The sequence below is a fragment of the Dermacentor variabilis genome, chromosome 9 (assembly GCF_050947875.1).
Source record: "Dermacentor variabilis isolate Ectoservices chromosome 9, ASM5094787v1, whole genome shotgun sequence".
Classification (NCBI taxonomy): domain Eukaryota; kingdom Metazoa; phylum Arthropoda; class Arachnida; order Ixodida; family Ixodidae; genus Dermacentor; species Dermacentor variabilis.
In genome coordinates, this window is record NC_134576.1 from 25637516 (window position 1) to 25654454 (window position 16939).

General features: G+C 47.6%; 1 protein-coding gene across 1 annotated transcript in view; it reads left to right on the plus strand.

Moving 5' to 3' along the window:
- Positions 1-1457: 1457 nt before the first annotated feature.
- Positions 1458-16939, plus strand: part of LOC142592560 (muscle calcium channel subunit alpha-1-like) — a 370570-nt gene continuing 355088 nt past the window's right edge. Inside the window, exon 1 of the mRNA XM_075704077.1 lies at positions 1458-1663. The gene's annotated coding sequence lies outside the window, so the exon portion shown is untranslated. The remainder of the gene's footprint in view (positions 1664-16939) is intronic.

The following is a 16939-nucleotide window of genomic DNA, read 5'->3' on the forward strand; positions in this document are numbered from 1 at the left end:
GGAACACTGCGAAGTGGTCGTGCGTACCTGGAGTGTCTAATCGATCGACGACGCTGAGGGAAGAAAAAGTTGAGAAAGTCGTGGAGGGCTTACTCAAACGAAATGAAGCATCAGAGATAGACAAGACTGACTTTATTTCACTAAGGTTCTGACATTGTTGTCTGTTGCCTACCGTGCGTCAATGTTATTCACTGCATCCTTAGAAACAGTGTTAAAGCTGTTATATTGGGTAGGCTTAGGAGTGTGGAGTCACGGAGAGTATCTCAGGAGCCTTCAGTTTGCAGAGACATTGACCTGTTGAGCAACACTGTGGACGATTTACACCAAATGATTGAGGACTTTAACCGAGAAAGTGTAAAGGTGGGGTTGAAGGTAAATATGGAAAACACAATGATAATGTTCAAGAGCCTGGCAAGGGAGCAAGAATTCAGGGTCGCCAGTCAGCCTCTAGGACCTTTACAGGAGTACGTTTATCCAGGTCAATTACTCGCAGAGAACTCTGATAACGAGGAGGAAATTCACAGAATAAAAATGGGTTGGAGTGCATACGGCGGGCATTTCGAAATCCTGACTGGGAGCTTGCCACTGTCGTTAAAAAACAGTGCAATCATTGCATTCTGGCATTCCTAACATATGGGGCAGAAACATTGATGTTAACAAAGAAGGTGGATAACAAGCTAGGACCGCGCGAGAAGCGATGGAACGAAAGATGTTAGGCGTAAGGTTAAGAGACAGAAAGAGAGCGGTGTGGATCAGAGAGTAAATGGGGATAGCCAGTATTCTAGTTGACAATAAATGGAGCTGGGAAGGCCATGTAGTGCACGGGGTAGACAACCGGTGGACCATTAGAATTGCACAATAGGTGCGAAGGGAAGGAAATCGCAGTCGAGGATGGCAGAAAACTAGGTGGGGTAATCAAATTAGGAAACTTGCAGGTTGGAATCAGCTATCGCGAGGCAAGGGTAATTGTAGATCGCAGGGAGAGGCTTTCGTTCTGCAGTGGACACAAACATAGGTTGGTGATGATGATGGTGTTGATGTACCATGCAAGTGAAATTGGGTGACGGATGGAAAATAGCGCTTCGTAGCTCTTACAAGACGCAAAAGGAAGACACATGATTTTACATACTCGATTATACGACACTTGTGTGCGACCTTGTCTTTTTTCGTTTATGTTAGTAAAGAACGAACTAGCCTAAGCGAAACTTTTCACTGAAATGTAGTAGCAGGAAGCAGGCGCTTCCACCCTGTCCATCTGTTCACCCAGCTCAATCTATGGACACGTGTATTGATGAGGCTAATTTCGTATGATACGAAGAAGTTTCGAGGGCAAGGGAAGTTTCTCTTGCTGAGATTTTACTTGATGTTCACGTAACCGTAGCCGACAGCAGGATGCATGGCACACTGAGCCTGTTTCGGCGTCACGTGACCCCTGCTCCCCCCGCTCGTGCAGGCGGGCGCGAGGCGGCGCCGTGCCCGGAGGTCGCCCGCTGCCATGAGTCGTGGTCGACCCGCCGGTGGCCGTCGCTGCCCAACCTCGCGGCCGGGAGCCGCCCACGGCGCAGCTCGCCCGCCTGCTGCTGGGACTCGCCGGCATCGCTCGCCGTACACACCGCCGCAGCCGCCGCAGTCGCAGGAGCAGGAGGAGGAGGGCGAAGCAGCGGTAAGAAGGGCTCTATGCACGGGCTTCGAGACGCTCGGTGACCCCCGATCACGGACGACTCGTGCGTCGTTGTATGGCCTCCCGTCCCTCTTGTCCCGTCATCATAAACTGTGCGATGTACAGTGAGCGTTATGTCTTGCGTGAGAGGGTGAACGCTTGTACCCATAGGGATATCTGCAGACAGTCCCCATCGATGTGCGACAACATAAGAAATATCTGTAGGTGGTCTGCGGGCGCATGTTGTCCTGCACTTGGTTGACTTTTGTCTACAAAATTTCTGGCAACTACTCTTTGGGAAGTGTAGAAAAATGTAAAGATACTTGGATCACATACAGCCTGCGGGCTTTCTGCGGGCAAAAAGACAAGTGTTGAGGAAGATAAAGCAGTCTGCTTGAAGTCTGTGCACACTCTGGAGACTGCGTAATTTTCTTCGAGGGTGTAGTTTTCGACGACGCCCCGGATCGCCCGTAGTGCTGCTCGTTCTGCTACAGTAGCCCGCAGGTGGTTTGGCTCGTGGAAGGGGGGCAAGCAGAGCGCCTCGACGGCGCCATAGCGAAATTTGTTAAAACAAGCGTTATTAACGCGAGTGTCGCGCCTGGGCACGGCACGTACCGTCTATGCCACATGTATAGGGACCCCTATGCGAAATATCGCAATGATTTATGTTCCTTCCAGACCGTTTTATTCTTGTCCCTCCGCATGTAGTTAAAAGCTACAATTCTACTTATTTGGTGTGCTGTAAGCAGCACACAGCATCGCGTATAGGGTCCTGGAAGAGTGCTGTTCACGTGTGGTGCGCTCTTCGAACTTTTGACGTGGCGCATATGTGTCTCGAGCAGGGCTGTTAGAAGCTCCAAGGAGCAAAGAAAAACAAAACAAAAAAAGAAATAGCCAGCGTTGACTGACTCACCCGTGGATAAATAGCGCTCAAGAAGCCCTGTACAGAGGGAACAATGACCTACTTGCAGACTGGCCAATATGAAACCCCGCTGCAGCAAACACTACATAGTGTGAGTTGCCTCATCTCTCACCCTGTACTAAATTCAGCGCTGTTTCAGAAAGACCTACAGAAAATGAGGATTGCACATGCACAAAAGCGTATTTGAAGTCCAGGGTAACGAAGTCGAGCAACGTGGCCGCTTTTCCAAGCCAATCGGAGTTAATCAACTTAATTAAATCGTAGAGTATTACGTGCCAAAGCCATCATCTGATTAGGAGGCATGCCGTAGGGGGGAGACTCCGCATTAATTTTGTACATTTGGGGTTCTTTAACGTGCACCCGATGCACGGTAGCCGAGTGTTTCTTTTTTCTTTTTGCAGTTCGTCCCCATAGAAATTCGGCCGCCACGGGTGCTGCAATCGAACCCACCACCTCGTGCTTATTTATATGGCAGTGCAACGCAGTAGCCGCAAAGCCACCACGGCCAGGCTTTTTTTTTTTTTTATGAATATCTAGTTTGCCTGAATTCAGGCATCGTGTCCATGTTCCTGCCTTACTGCGTGAAAAAGAGCCGCTTTATTTACCGTAAGCTTGTTTTGAAAGCTATCAGTTTTTTTGGCAGCACGGTGTCGTAGTAGCTGCTTGAAAAACTTTGTTTCGCCGCATTGTGCTTATTTACATCAATCACGCGCAATCCTGTTCGCAGTCGGCTCTGTCAGGGGCTCGTCCTGGCTTGCAACTAGTTCGAAATAAAATCCCAACTTACACAAGTTGGTAAGATCACCCACAGTCACCAGGAAAGGATCAGGAGTGATATGACCGGGGCGTTTAGAATCATGAAATGTGGCGACGCATGTGCCAGCCACCCCGCAATTGCATCATGCGATCGCGAATGGCTTTTCTTGAAAGTAGATTAGACCACTATGTGAATTTTGGTTCCCAAGTAGTGCCAGCAGGTCATAATTCTTAGCGTCTGTATTTCTAGTTGCAGGATCTGTGTGTACAGGCGCGAGTTGCAGGAATGACGTGGTGGGGCATATATATAAAGTTAAACTGTTGTTTTCTTGTAATAAGCGCGGTTGGTAGTCAGCATATGTCCAGTGTTCTTGTACGTGTCCCTATCTTAAGTGGGGTTGTTGAAGATGGAACTACTTGAACCTTGGTAGCATGCTCATATGTATAAGGAGTGTCCGATTTTGCAAAAGTCAAAAGAAGTTCTAAATGGTTCAAACGCGCAAATTCCACCCGTTGAATCCGATAGACTGTGCGATAGGAAGGTCTTGCTGCGAAAGCCGGGGCAAAAAGGGAGCAAGTTTATTTAGAGGCACATAGCGGAAGCACTAAATAACTGTGCCAAACAGTGTGGGGGAGATCGTAAAGCAAAGTTGGCTGACGCTTTCGAAAAAAAAAAACGAGAAAAAAAAAACAGGTGCTTCAGTGCCAGGCCGATGCTGACACACTCGGCCGAAAAAGATGTCGCAGAGCTCTTCAGGGTGCGGGGCCATCGGCAGGAGAAGTTTTGGCAAAGAAAAGAAGGCTCGCGCGACCGGGAAGAGATGCGGTCGTAAAAGCTGGATGGAAGGCGTACGGTACCACGACGATCGTACTAAAGAAGGCGCAGAGATTTAAAGCTTGTTTCCCGGGCACCCTAGAAAGCCGCTTATATTCTCTCACAGGTCAGTGCAAGCAGGTGACTCACAGTGCGGGCCTCTTGCACGACCCCGTGGCAGAATAAATGCTGTTAAAAAAAAAAGAAAAGTAAGAAAGTGTTCGGGCAAGCCTTCGGGAGTGGCCAAGGCAAAGAAAAGCCTACGTACTAGCATAGGTGTCGCCCTTGACGGCTAGACTGCAGCTTGAATCTGAAAAAAAAAAGGAAGCCGGTTTTTTACGTTGCCCGGCTGATATATGTACGTGTTTTAATGATAGCGTACGTTCAATCTATGGCCTCACATCGTTCTGTTTCTGCTCCTAGTGGCGATGATATAATAGCTCACCAAGCTACTCTGTCGGAAGAGAGAGAACTCATTTATCCGCTCCCTAACGCGCTGCTGCCGTGATATTTCCCATCGGTCCTCTTCCAACGCGTCTTTGGCGTCCATTGATTAACGCTAGCAAGAGCAGTGTGTTTGAGTGTTTAAGAAATGCGCGCACAAGAATGGTGGCGTGTTACTGAAACCGATGTTTATGCAGGCAACATAGTTCGCTTCAACAAAGGTCCACGCGTAGTGCACTAATGGAAGGCATTTATTTGAAGGAGAGTGCATCTCGACCGGCCGGGAAGGCTTAACGCAGATGTAAGGGTGACAGGGTCATTAGGGTTTTATCGTTGTCGCGAAACAAGAAACTGTCGCCGAGTAGGGCGTTATACCTAAGTCAAAGCGACGCTTACTTAGGGATGTGCTTATGTCAGCGATTACTTTGCCACCTATGAAGATGACGTTAAATGAAGGGACAGGCGCAGCTTTTCAATCAGCCAGCTGACCGTGACCTCGAGGCCGCAATTTCTTATGCGAACGAACCTTTCTCTGGAACGCGCCCCCACTCGAACATCGACCTCGCAGCCTGTGTTCCACATTAGGGAGCTAGAGCGCATGCGTGTTGTGACTTCAAAACCTCGAGATCATGTGCTCGCACGCTGCAGCTGCGGAAGACCACATCACTACTGTATCCGAAGTAAATCGGACTTAGCGAGCTTGTGCGACGAAGAGATGAATATTGCATTTCTCCAACGTGCCGGACCTCTGCCCTACGTGCTGCACCATATTTTCACCTCTGCCGCAGTGTAGGGTAGCCGAGCGAGGCATAGTTCCGCTCAAGGTGTTCCGTGCTTTCTTTCGTCTCGGAGACCTTGAACATCGCCTCCATGAAGTTAGCATTTCCGCGTCGTGCGCAAATTTTACCTCTGCAGAGCAATGCTAACGCTGGGAGTAATTCACCCTGCTAAAGGCACTAGCACAGCGCCTACGACAGCTGAGTTCCGGGTCGGATACAGATGCGGTACAAATCTTTATTCCACCGAAAGCTGGGAGGTAAGTCTGTGTCTGTATAAAGATTTATTTCTTATTCATTTATTACAGTTTCACACATATCGGCTTGTCTGAAATAATATATAGGATAAACTTGCGGTAACGCGTGCACTTAGTGCTTTTTTTTCTTTCTTTTTCTCGTTTTCATTGAAATTCATTCAATTCTAGCAAGCTTCCCTTTGGACTTCCACGTTAGTAGAAAGGTAAGCACTGCAATTTCCGCAATGCTTTTGTGGAGGTTCACGGATAATTACAGCTGTGAAAAGGGTAATGTGGCGACGCTCCGGGAGCTCCAGAGAGCATTGTGCGCATTCGACACGGTGCACAGGTCCAAACGAGTTTCTTGCATCGCCTTTCCTCCCTGCCGCGCTCCTCTCACCTATACACACCCTGTGACCAACCCCTCGACACGGTGCCGGACAGCAGCGGCATCAGTGGGTAAGTCGAAGGAAGAGGCGAAGAAAGTTTCGCTTTAAAATAAAGCAAAATTATTCATTCGGCCAATGTAGGCAGGCAACGAAGTCGCACAGCATATTTGCGCTACGGAGGTACAGATTGTAAGAAGCTGTGTTACGGTACGCTTTTCGCTTTAGCTGAGCCAGTCGAAGTTGAAACGTTCGTGCACTTTAACCAGCCTAAGCCATTGTAATGTCCTCTATTTCCTGTTCCATGAGCGCCAGCAGGATTACTAGTACAGGATGCAGCATGCGTTTGAGAACAAACACCTGAGTGAAGCGAAAGGTCACTCATTTTGTACAATAAATACATTTGAACCAGATTTGGTACCAAAGTCACCAACTCGCTTCTACGGAACTTCATTCAAGGTGTTCGTCTTTGGCAACAAATCCGGCTCCCTTTTGGCGCCGAAATAAAGTGCACTCGTCGATAACGTGCTCCTTATGGGCGGTGGCTATCAGGTCCACAATGGCTAATTTCAAGACGTTTTTAACTTTGCGAGGGTCCTTGTTGTGCTTCCTTGCAAGAACGGCCAAAATATAAGATATCTTCGGCTGGTTTGCGATCGAAAAGAACCAGTCGAAAGGCAATGCTGCTTGCGTTGCGAGAGTGGCCTAGAGCGCAGCTATAAGACCAACTGAAGATGCCGTTAGTGTAGCGACTGGAGTGTGCTGACTCGAAGCGCGAATCACGGGTTGGGCGTCATGTCGCGATGGGCGTGTTCACCGTGCTTGGGCAAGGTGGTGGCGTATCGATATAATGATCGCCCATGACTCAATGATAGTAAATGATCACCGTCTCCGTCGTTTCTCAAAGAAAAAAAAAACTTGTCTTAAGGACGCAAGTATTCCGACACGTGTCTCAGTGGTTGTGCAAGCTCGTAGCTGAACGGGCATTCGATTCCCGGCTACAGCTTACGTATTGCCATGGTCATGGAAGCAACGATGCCGGTGTTCTCGAGGTGCTCAATGCAAGGTTGTCTCTGGGATCACGGTAAACAACGCTTTACACGCGTAAAGCGAGTAAACAGCGCTCTTTGTCCTTTTTCCTACATTCGCGCGCTCCGCAATACCGTTTTTATGAACTACGATCAACTTGCCCAAGCCTCTACCCTAATAAAAAACTGTAGTTGCTCAAAATTATCCCAGAGTCCTCCACTGCTGTGTCATAGTAGCCCCTGTGCTCATTGAGGTGATCAATCAATCAATCAATCAATCAATCAATCAATCAATCAATCAATCAATCAATCAATCAATCAATCAATCAATCAATCAATCAATCACTAAAATACGCTTAGTCTCCAAAACCTGCGAACATTTTGTGGTCGCTACGATGCGAGGATTCTCGGATACACATGGAGGAGACCTCCACCGTTGAGCCAGACGCCCCAGCCGCGGACATCGCGCGTTGGGCGGCCACGTCTCCGTAACGGGGCCCCATTCTCGCAAGGAGTGCCACACACCGAGCTTCTTGCGCTAATGCTGGGTCCGTTACTCCCGACGCGATTACTGCACGCCTCCTCAAATCCCCCGTGCATCTTTTAAAGCGCGCAATCGCCGGGGCCGTATACTCAAGCCGCCGTTCCGTCGACGCTGCCAAGCATCTTGTTTACCCGCCCCCCCCCCCCTTTTTATATATTTTTCCTTCCTCGCTCTTTTTTATTTTCATTGTATTCTGCTCCATAAACGGAGGCGTCCTTGAGCGGGGCCACGCCCCCTGTTCCGAGAAGATCGTTAAGCTTCCGAGAAAACTTGAGAAACGGCCAGATTGAAGCGTTGCATTCTTGAATAAGCTGTTCGCCTGCTGATGATATTTGCGTAGTGATACGGTGGGGCCCGACAAATCGCTTTCAATAGCACTCGCTCAAGCCGTCTGCTCGATGACGATATACTGCAGACGTTCACCTTATTGCGGGCTGCCGATATGACCTACGCGCGGCATTGAATATTAGATTATGAGATAGATCAGGTTATAAGGTTAGAATGTAAGATTCTCTAGGCTGCGTGGCAATATTGGCTCGGTACGTAACACTAAATTACAAGCTATCACCTCAGGAGGAGCAGATGAGGGCATACAGCGGGTTGGGGCGATCTGGTGTTGGTCTTCGGCCTTGTGGTATCAACAGATTGCCCATGGCATGAAATAGGCCTAGTTTGCGTAATATAGGCACAACAACGTTTTATCGAATAATACACGAGACTATGAAGATGTGTCACCACAGAAGTGTTGTTTATGGGTGATCGAGTGATCAGGAATTGTGATTTCAGCAGCAGCACCCATCACCCTCACTTCAATCGCGAAAAAATGGGCGTGCAGTCGTGCGAATGGTACCATTAACGGCTCTTCGGTTGTGTTTGTCGAAAAACTTCAATGATTCCATAATATCTGGAAGTTTAGGTGACGTGAATAATTGAAGCGCGTAGCTTATAAGACAAGGGAAAGAGCTGTTTATTGCGATTCAAGAATTCTGACGTAATATCGTACGTATATACATCGCTGCAGTAAAGCGTTCACTCACTCACTGTCCCAAATTCGAGCCGGCTAAAGACAGACAGGGACAAGTTGCACGCACATACAAACATCTATATTTAAAGAACAATTATACTAAACAGCCTTAAACAAGCGAACACCGTAAACGTGTTAGAACACCGAAACTATACGATATACCGGGGGTTCAAAATGAAGCTTTATGGTTTTCTTAAAATTAGGCACTGGGAGGCACGCGAAGACCACCTGTGCAAATATGTGGCCAGGGGGTCGCAAAGTGAGATGACTATTATAGTGGTCAGCAGACCTGTTAACTAAAATTGAATCATTAATTTTTTGTTCATTGCGGTTAGTGGGTGTGTCTGTGTTGAAAAGTTAGAGACAGTCGTGTTTCGACACAGTACCAGATGGAAGGGTTCTTCTCGCGTGTCTACGACTCCAAATTTTAATTGTCGTTCGCATGATTGCGCATGCCAGAGAGGGAGGATCGGCGCAGAGCTCTTCCTTACGGTGACGCGGCTGTTGCGTGCGGCGTTTAGTCTGGCAACAGCGCGGAGCCATCGGCAAAGATGATAACTGTTCCCCTTCCCCTCTCGGCTGGCGAAATCAAGATGTGACAGCGCGGTGCAGTTGTTGAGCTTGATTTCAATAAAACGTACCATTCTTGGAAACCAGCAGTCACCTTATTTGCGCAGCCCCGGCAAGTACCATGCCCGCTCGTCTAGTCACCATTATGCGCGCTCACTAACCTCCGGCTTCTCCGCTCGCGCCATTATTTCGGCATGGCAGTTGCCGCCATCGTTACAGGCTGCGCGGTTGCGTGTTACGGCAGCGGTTCCGGGTTTCGCGGTTTTTTTTATTTCTCCAGCCGAGAGGGGAAGGGGGAGAATTATCGTCTTTTCCAATGCCTCCGCACGTTGTCAATCCAAACGCCGCACGGAACAGCCGCGTCACACCAGGGAGGAGCTTTGCGCCGACCCTCACTCTGTGGCATGCGTAACCATGCGAACGACTACTTGGGTGTCGGATATCCCGGAGCAGACACACGCTAGAGGAATTCTTCCCATTGATACTGTTTCAATACAAACAGACCCACTTACTGCAGTCAACAAGATGCTAATTATTCAATTTTAGATAACTTGGCTGCTTACAGCGATCATTATCATCCCACTTTGTGTCCCCCTGGCCACATAACTTATTTGCACAGGCGGCCTTCCAGTAGCTAGTTTTAAGAAAACCACAAAGCTTAATAGCAAATTTCATTTTCATTTATTTCATTTATTTGTTTCCACAACCAGGGAGGTACATGGTTGTGGCGGAAAAAGAAGGGGAAAAAAAGCTGCGGAAAAGTAGCTTGACTGGCCCCAGGTTCCGTTTACAATGGCAGCAGCAGGGCAGGTGGGAAACGTTAAGGGAAAAAAAAGGAGGAGAAAAAAAGAAAAAAGAGCAAAAACACTAAGGGCAAAAATCACAACGGTACACAGTCAAGATTGCAGGAGCCATATCAGGCAGATTTTTTGCGGAACAAGTGAGCACATCGATATTGCATCTGGTGAGATCATTGAGTAAACTGGGCAGCCAGTGGCATAACATTTGCTGGCCATAATTAGTCCGAAGTTGAGGAACACACCAAGTCTCAGGAGCTCGAGCTGTGTAAGGCACAATAAGCGCAGGTTTATTAGAGCAGGCAATTTAAGGGTCCTAAGCGCGCTGTAAAGTGGAGCGGAATGAAAATCACGAGGCTTATTACAAATGACACGAAGAAATTTCTTCTGGATTACAAACAGCTTGTGAATATTTGTGGCTGAAGTTGTCCCCCATACGAGGCAGCAATAACTTAGGTGACTGAAAAAAAGTTAGTTATAAATCAGCAATTTCACGGATTGCGGCAGATATCTAAAGGAATATACAACACCCAACACCTGTGACAGTTTGCCCTGTGTACAGTTCTACTACAATGTCCGGACCATTCTGGAGTCCCAGCTTAGCTGTGTCGGTCTCGGATAAACCGCCGTAGCACAGGACGGGCCTCGTGAGTGGCGACATGGTTAAGCCCGGGCTGGCGTCCGTGGCACAGCTCGGGGGTGCAGCCGGAACCTGCCCGCGCACTGCGATGCACTGTCGCAGCACTCTAGGAGGACGGCCGGACCAGGTCTTCTGAGCTACCCGCTGCAGAGTTCGGCTTTAGTCACGTAGGAATTATCCCAAGGCCACCTCACCCACTGCCAGCTCACCACATCGACGATTTCTTCTTGCTCGTCCCTGCGGTCTCGGGACGCCGGCTTGTTGTTGTTGTGGTTGTCGTTGCCTATCGCGTGTGTGGCTCTATAACCACGATGGGGGATTGGCCAAGAAATGGGTGGGCTATTCCAAATTAATATGGAGCATAAATTTCCGAATATCTATGGAATTAGCATTGAATAGCGTAGATTCATCTGCTAAAATAAAATCAGGAAAGTCTTACCGAATGAGTAATAATTGATTTAAAAGTACCAAAAGAGTTCCACTTTTGCTTGCTTGCTTCCTATATTAAGGCACCTATCCATTACAGGGTCGGGGGGGGGGGGGGGGAATAGGTTTGTCGAAGAAGCTCGTAGCTAAAAGGGTGAGGCGGGGGGAGAAAAAAAATTAAGATTAAGTTATGGGGTTTTACGGGCCAAAACCACGATTTGATTATGAGATGCTCCGGGATAATTTGAAAGCCTGGGATTTGACGTGCACCTCAATCTAAGTACACGGCTGTACACGCGTTTCGTCCCCATCGAAATGCGGCCGCCGTGGCTGGAATTCGATCCCGCGACCTTGTGCTTTGCAGCCCAACCCCATAGCGACTGAGCAACCACGGCTGCTAGGGGAGGGAGGGAGGGAGGGGAGAAGACATGAGGGAAAAAAGCACATGTGAGCTAGGGAAGAGTTGAAATTGCACAGTAAAACAAACTACACCTAGATACATATTTCTTGAGAGGAAAACATGTGCTTTTTGAAAGGAAAGAAAAGTAGGAAGAAATAAATTTTAATCAATGTAAATTGAAAATTGGAAAATTATAGATAATAAATAACTAAATTAAGCAGGTATTCTCCTTGTGTCACAAAGGAACTCGCAGACGGCTGTGCATACGTTCCTGTGCATAAAACCTAATGTAGATGCCCCAAAGGAGAGAATGTTTTCAGTGTTGGTAGGAATTCTTAATTTTTGAAAAGTAAGTTCTAGGTACCTTTTCTCTGGATTGCAAATCAATGAAGATGATCAATGGTCCTAGGTTTTTTTGCAGATATGGCATCAGGAGAAGTCGGCAGAACATACATGACTTGTCCATCTGAGGATAGGCGCAAGAGTGTCGGTCATTTCATTTAAAATCAAACCACGGTGACCTGGTACCCATATCAAGCCCACCAGACGTAAGGGTTAAGGATTCTAGTGAATTGAATGCTCTACTATCTGAGGACGAGGCGAGCGATGTGCACACTGACAACGAATGAGTCACCCTTATAGCTGTCGAAGAATTTACAGGAAGTTTTCGAAGACATAAAATAATCGCTCATAATTGTGCCTGAAATATCGGTGTAAAATCAAGAAGTCTGTTGGGAATAAGACCAGGATAGCGCCTCAGAAAGTATGCCCGCACACGGTTTCTCTTCATACATTGATGCATCAGTCGCTATTGCTTTGCTGAATTACAATTGCACTAGGTGATGTTGTAATAGGCCAGTTTATTATCTAGTGGGCAGGGGCTTAGCGTTGGAAGGAGATATGTTGTAGCGGCGCCACCATCGCCTCCAAAGCAGGCGAAGAAGAAGAGGGCTCGCGTGCAGGTAGCGCGAGGATAGAACGCGCCGGCGCTCCCGACCTGTGTGGCCGGGGTGGTGTTCCCGAGATCCCGCTGCACCGCGGCTGGCCTGCCTAAATAAACCGTGGCCACGGCGGCTTCCTTGTCACGCCGCCTCCCACAAATTGGTGACCCGGACAGGCGAGCGACGCGGCCTCGCGCGGTCCATCAGTCGTCCCGCGGTTGTGGGGTGTCCGGAAAGTCTACATCTGCGTGCCGGACATCTGGCTCATCCAGTTGGACAGGCATGGTGCTACGGATCTCGGGAGCGTCCGACACGGCGGCCGCTCAGGTCGGGAGCGCCGGCGTGTTCTATCCTCGCGCTACCTGCACGCGAGCCCTCTTCTTCTTCGCCTGCTTTGGCGGTGCCGCTACAATGTCATCAGATTCATTTGGGGAAGGGCCTCGCACATGTGAACGTTTAGTTCCTCTATTTCTGCTCGCGCAAAAAGAAGCTACGTATTCTATAGATTCTATAGACGGGAGCATGTTTCGTCAAAGAGCGCGAGATTCTTTCTTAATAAATCTATACTGCGATCGTCTCAATGAAGATTTGTAAATGTTTAAGTTGGTTTTTACAGTGAGAATGCGGAATCTGCGAACAAGTGTGAACAATCGGGCTTCTTGATATACTACATCATTAGCAAAAAATTTTGGTAGTACGAGACAAATCCGCAGAGCCTCTCTCTCTAGAAGAACGCAGGGGTTAATCCTGTGTGGGGGCCCATCAGAGAATAAAAAGCATTCAAATTCCAATCTTAGTCGAACGTACCTGCGATGAATCATAGCGAGAGTGTACCATGCCTCGAGGACCGCTTCATTTCTGATTGTCTCGCTCTTCTTCTGTCCAAATCCGTGCACGAACTTGTGGCACTCACTCACTCACTCACTCACTCACTCACTCACTCACTCACTCACTCACTCACTCACTCACTCACTCACTCACTCACTCACTCACTCACTCACTCACTCACTCACTCACTCACTCACTCACTCACTCACTCACTCACTCACTCACTCACTCACTCACTCACTCACTCACTCACTCACTCACTCACTCACTCACTCACTCACTCACTCAATCAAAGTATAAGCTGGAAATAAAGATGGAAAAGTATAAAGAAAATATTAAAGTATAAGATGGAATCAAAGTATCGCTGGAAGGAATAAATAAAAATAAATAAATAAATAAATAAATAAATAAATAAATAAAAGTAGAAGATGAAATTTCGGCGCAATGCGTTACCTCATTTCGCGGCTCAGACACCAAAATCTTGTGAATATTTCGCGCTGGTAACGCAGGCTTCTCTGACTACGCGATTCGTCGAGCAACAGTAATTTCATTTATCTGGCAAGGAAACATCGTAGTGGTAGTCCGAAGCGCGTGAAATTCACATGTGCTGGCTTATTTGCTTGCAACCGGCTTTCTGTGACCTGCGTTATGCCGTTGGTATCGAGCAACGAATCGTAGGCTCCAGTGAAAAAGCAACTTTCTCCATTTCCCAGCACATTCCATCCCAGTGGTCGGAGCGCTGTGAGATGTTATCTTTCTTTCTGACAGATGTGACAGATGTGAGATGTTAACTTTCTGAAAGAGGACGAGACTGCTTGGGCAGACTAATCCCGGCCTGCCTAAGGTATGCTTTCTTTTCTTCTTGGCGCTGTGCTTAGACACTTTGTTTTCCTTCCATGCGAAGTAAAACGATCCTCGTTAAGTTATGCGTGCCTAATGCGCCGTTGCTGTAGCCTGTGCACTCTCCCCCTTTTTGGCTGCACTGCTCGCTCCCTTCTCCTCTAAGCGTACGCAAAGCTGAAAACAGACGACGCTCACTGCTACCCCCCCCCCCCCCCCCTTTGTCGTCTATCGCTGGATCCGCGACAATTAATTGGCACGTGTTTGTCCAGTGCAAACACGTCTCTCCACCGGCATGGAGCCGATGGCTCAAAAAATGAACATGTGGGCTATCTATGTGCTTGCGAATTTGTGCTTTATTTCTGTTTACAGAACATTGAGCTTTTATTTGATAATAGCTCACCTTGCTGTCATGCCAAAGAAGACGTATTTTCTCTCTCTCTTTATTTTTATTAATATATCTCGTTCGGCGAGACAACATCGGAGATGTGGTTAGTGTTGCTTAAGTTTGAATTTTGGAGGGCTGTTTGCTCTACCTAGAACGAAGCTCCAATAATATTATGGTTAAGAGAGACCCGGATATCCGGTAGCTGGAAGTACAGGCGTGAGCATGAAATTCCTTACTGCAGACGTATTGTGCTCATGGCTGGCGGGACAGTACTGTTTATACAGAGGCACGCGTTCGGGGCTTGGCGCGACATCTTCGCTCCACGAGGAGCAGCTTCACCGCAAACGGATCGTTTCATGCACGCATGTTGGCGTGCACTGCCTCTTCTTCGCATACTTCGTGATGGTGACAGCTTCGTCAATTTTATTTACATTTCGTCAATGCTTTACCAACAGAAGCTCAAGGAATTAGCAATGTCAAAACAGTAAAATATGGAAATCGTTGTAGCTCCACGGGAATAACAAATTATCTTTAAGCAACTGAACTCATCGTGGCTAGAATTCGAAATGATTTCTGAAGGTCACCACTGAACCCTGCGGAAGGAATAATCATAGTTCTCCGGTATAAGTTAATTGATACGTTAACATCATTTGCTCATATTTATAAATAACATTCCAGCTAATTTCGAGTAAATTCTTCTGTCGCGGCACTGTGCCACCTTCTTTCCTACTTTTAAACTTGTAAAAAAATACTGCATATTTAACACAATATTTCCATATGCGCTTTCTACGCCATTCTTACAGGAGTTCTACGAAATTGTTACTGCACGCTTATCATTCTTTAACAATCCTGCAGAAAAGATGACAAAACAAGTATGAAATCGCTATACTTCTGATTGAGGCGTTTTGTTGGGGCTATTTCTATTTCATCCTTATTGCTATACCGACAAGCACGTAAGGTGACGAAATTTTTGTTTTCCGAGATGTTATGAGCACATTGCATGCAATAGTACAGTTCAGCGGACCGCATTCTAGCGCGACATGAGCTCTGAAAACGACTCTACTGGCAGTCGTTGACACAAGACCGAATTTCGAAGTTGGAAATTTGTGGCGTATTTCCAGAAGGCAATGCGAGTTTTTCATATTAGGGAGTATCATAAGCGTCGGTGAACTTTTTTGTTTTCATGCCCCGTATAAAAACCAATAGTATTTTCTAATTCATTTCTTAAAAAATGTGAATATCTGGAATGCGACTGCTAAGCTCAGACACGACGTGGCACGGTGCAGCTCGTACTTTGCATGCAGGAATGTCGTATTACCTTTCGTATCACCAGCGCTGCGGGTGCCCACTGCGAACAGATGTAGCAGACGTGGTCGATGTTGTATAAAGAATGCGCTTAAACGACCACACTTTTCTGACGCAGTTTTGAAGGTTGCATAGCGTGCGACACCGTCATGTATGGCATTGCCTCACAACACACGCAGGGTTAGCGAAAGGCATACTTCGCTCTACTTCGACAGCAATGGAACGCTGGAAGCTGGATTTGCTGGGTCCGTCCGTGCTTTGCGCTACGCCGTCGTCATTATCGTCAGGTTCGTATTTGTCGTATGGTTAAAAAAGAAAAAAAAACGTTGCCTCCCCCTGTGAATAGAACTTATGCCTCTTCGACGAAGTGCACTTGAGAGCCACGTGCACTAACCTTCGCAGTATATTTATTTGAAGCGACGCTTTGTTTGCATCTTGTCCCCTCTTGGCTGGGGCTGGCTGCTGCTGTCTTACCGATCGCAGAACTGTTTCTTCTTTTTTATAAAGCATGAAATGCTTTTAGCTCGCGTTGTCGGCAGATTTCAAGAGACTTGAGTCAAAATCCACAGTGATTATCCGGGCACTCAAGACGAGAATGGGACGAGAATGGAGCGAGAACGAAACGAAAACATCCGGGCATCGTTGCGAGAGCAAAGCGAGATCATCAGGGCAACCAGTCAAAACTTAAGAAAATGCGGTCTCTGGCCCCCAAGGCCTTGTTCAGGACCGCATTACATCCGCTAGTTACTGCCCAAACAAGCTACAAAAAAAAAAATAATGCTGGCACTTTCTGCCTAATGCTTGTTCGCAAGTCACTCAAGCTGTAGCTTCTAGTACAATGAAATTTCATCTGTCATTTCCAACAGTGTCGTTCAAACGGCAGATTCAGTGCACCATACACTTGATTGTCACCTTTTGGGGCTGAGACATGGTTGCATGTGCCCTTCTCAACGCCAGCGGTCCTTGAGTTCGGCGGCGCGGGTATTATGCCGCCTCCTTCGAGAGGTGGCGTCACGCTGCGTGGCCAGGGCAGTAGCGCCCGGCGCGCCGCGGATGGTTGTGCGATGGGTGTGAGTAATCGTCGCAATTACTCCAACCAATCTGATTTGCCGGTAGCAATTATATGCTTACATCTACTGTCTATTACGGGAGAGCCAGAAACTTTTTTATTATAATTTATTAGTACATAATGGGGGGGGGGGGGGGGCATTCCG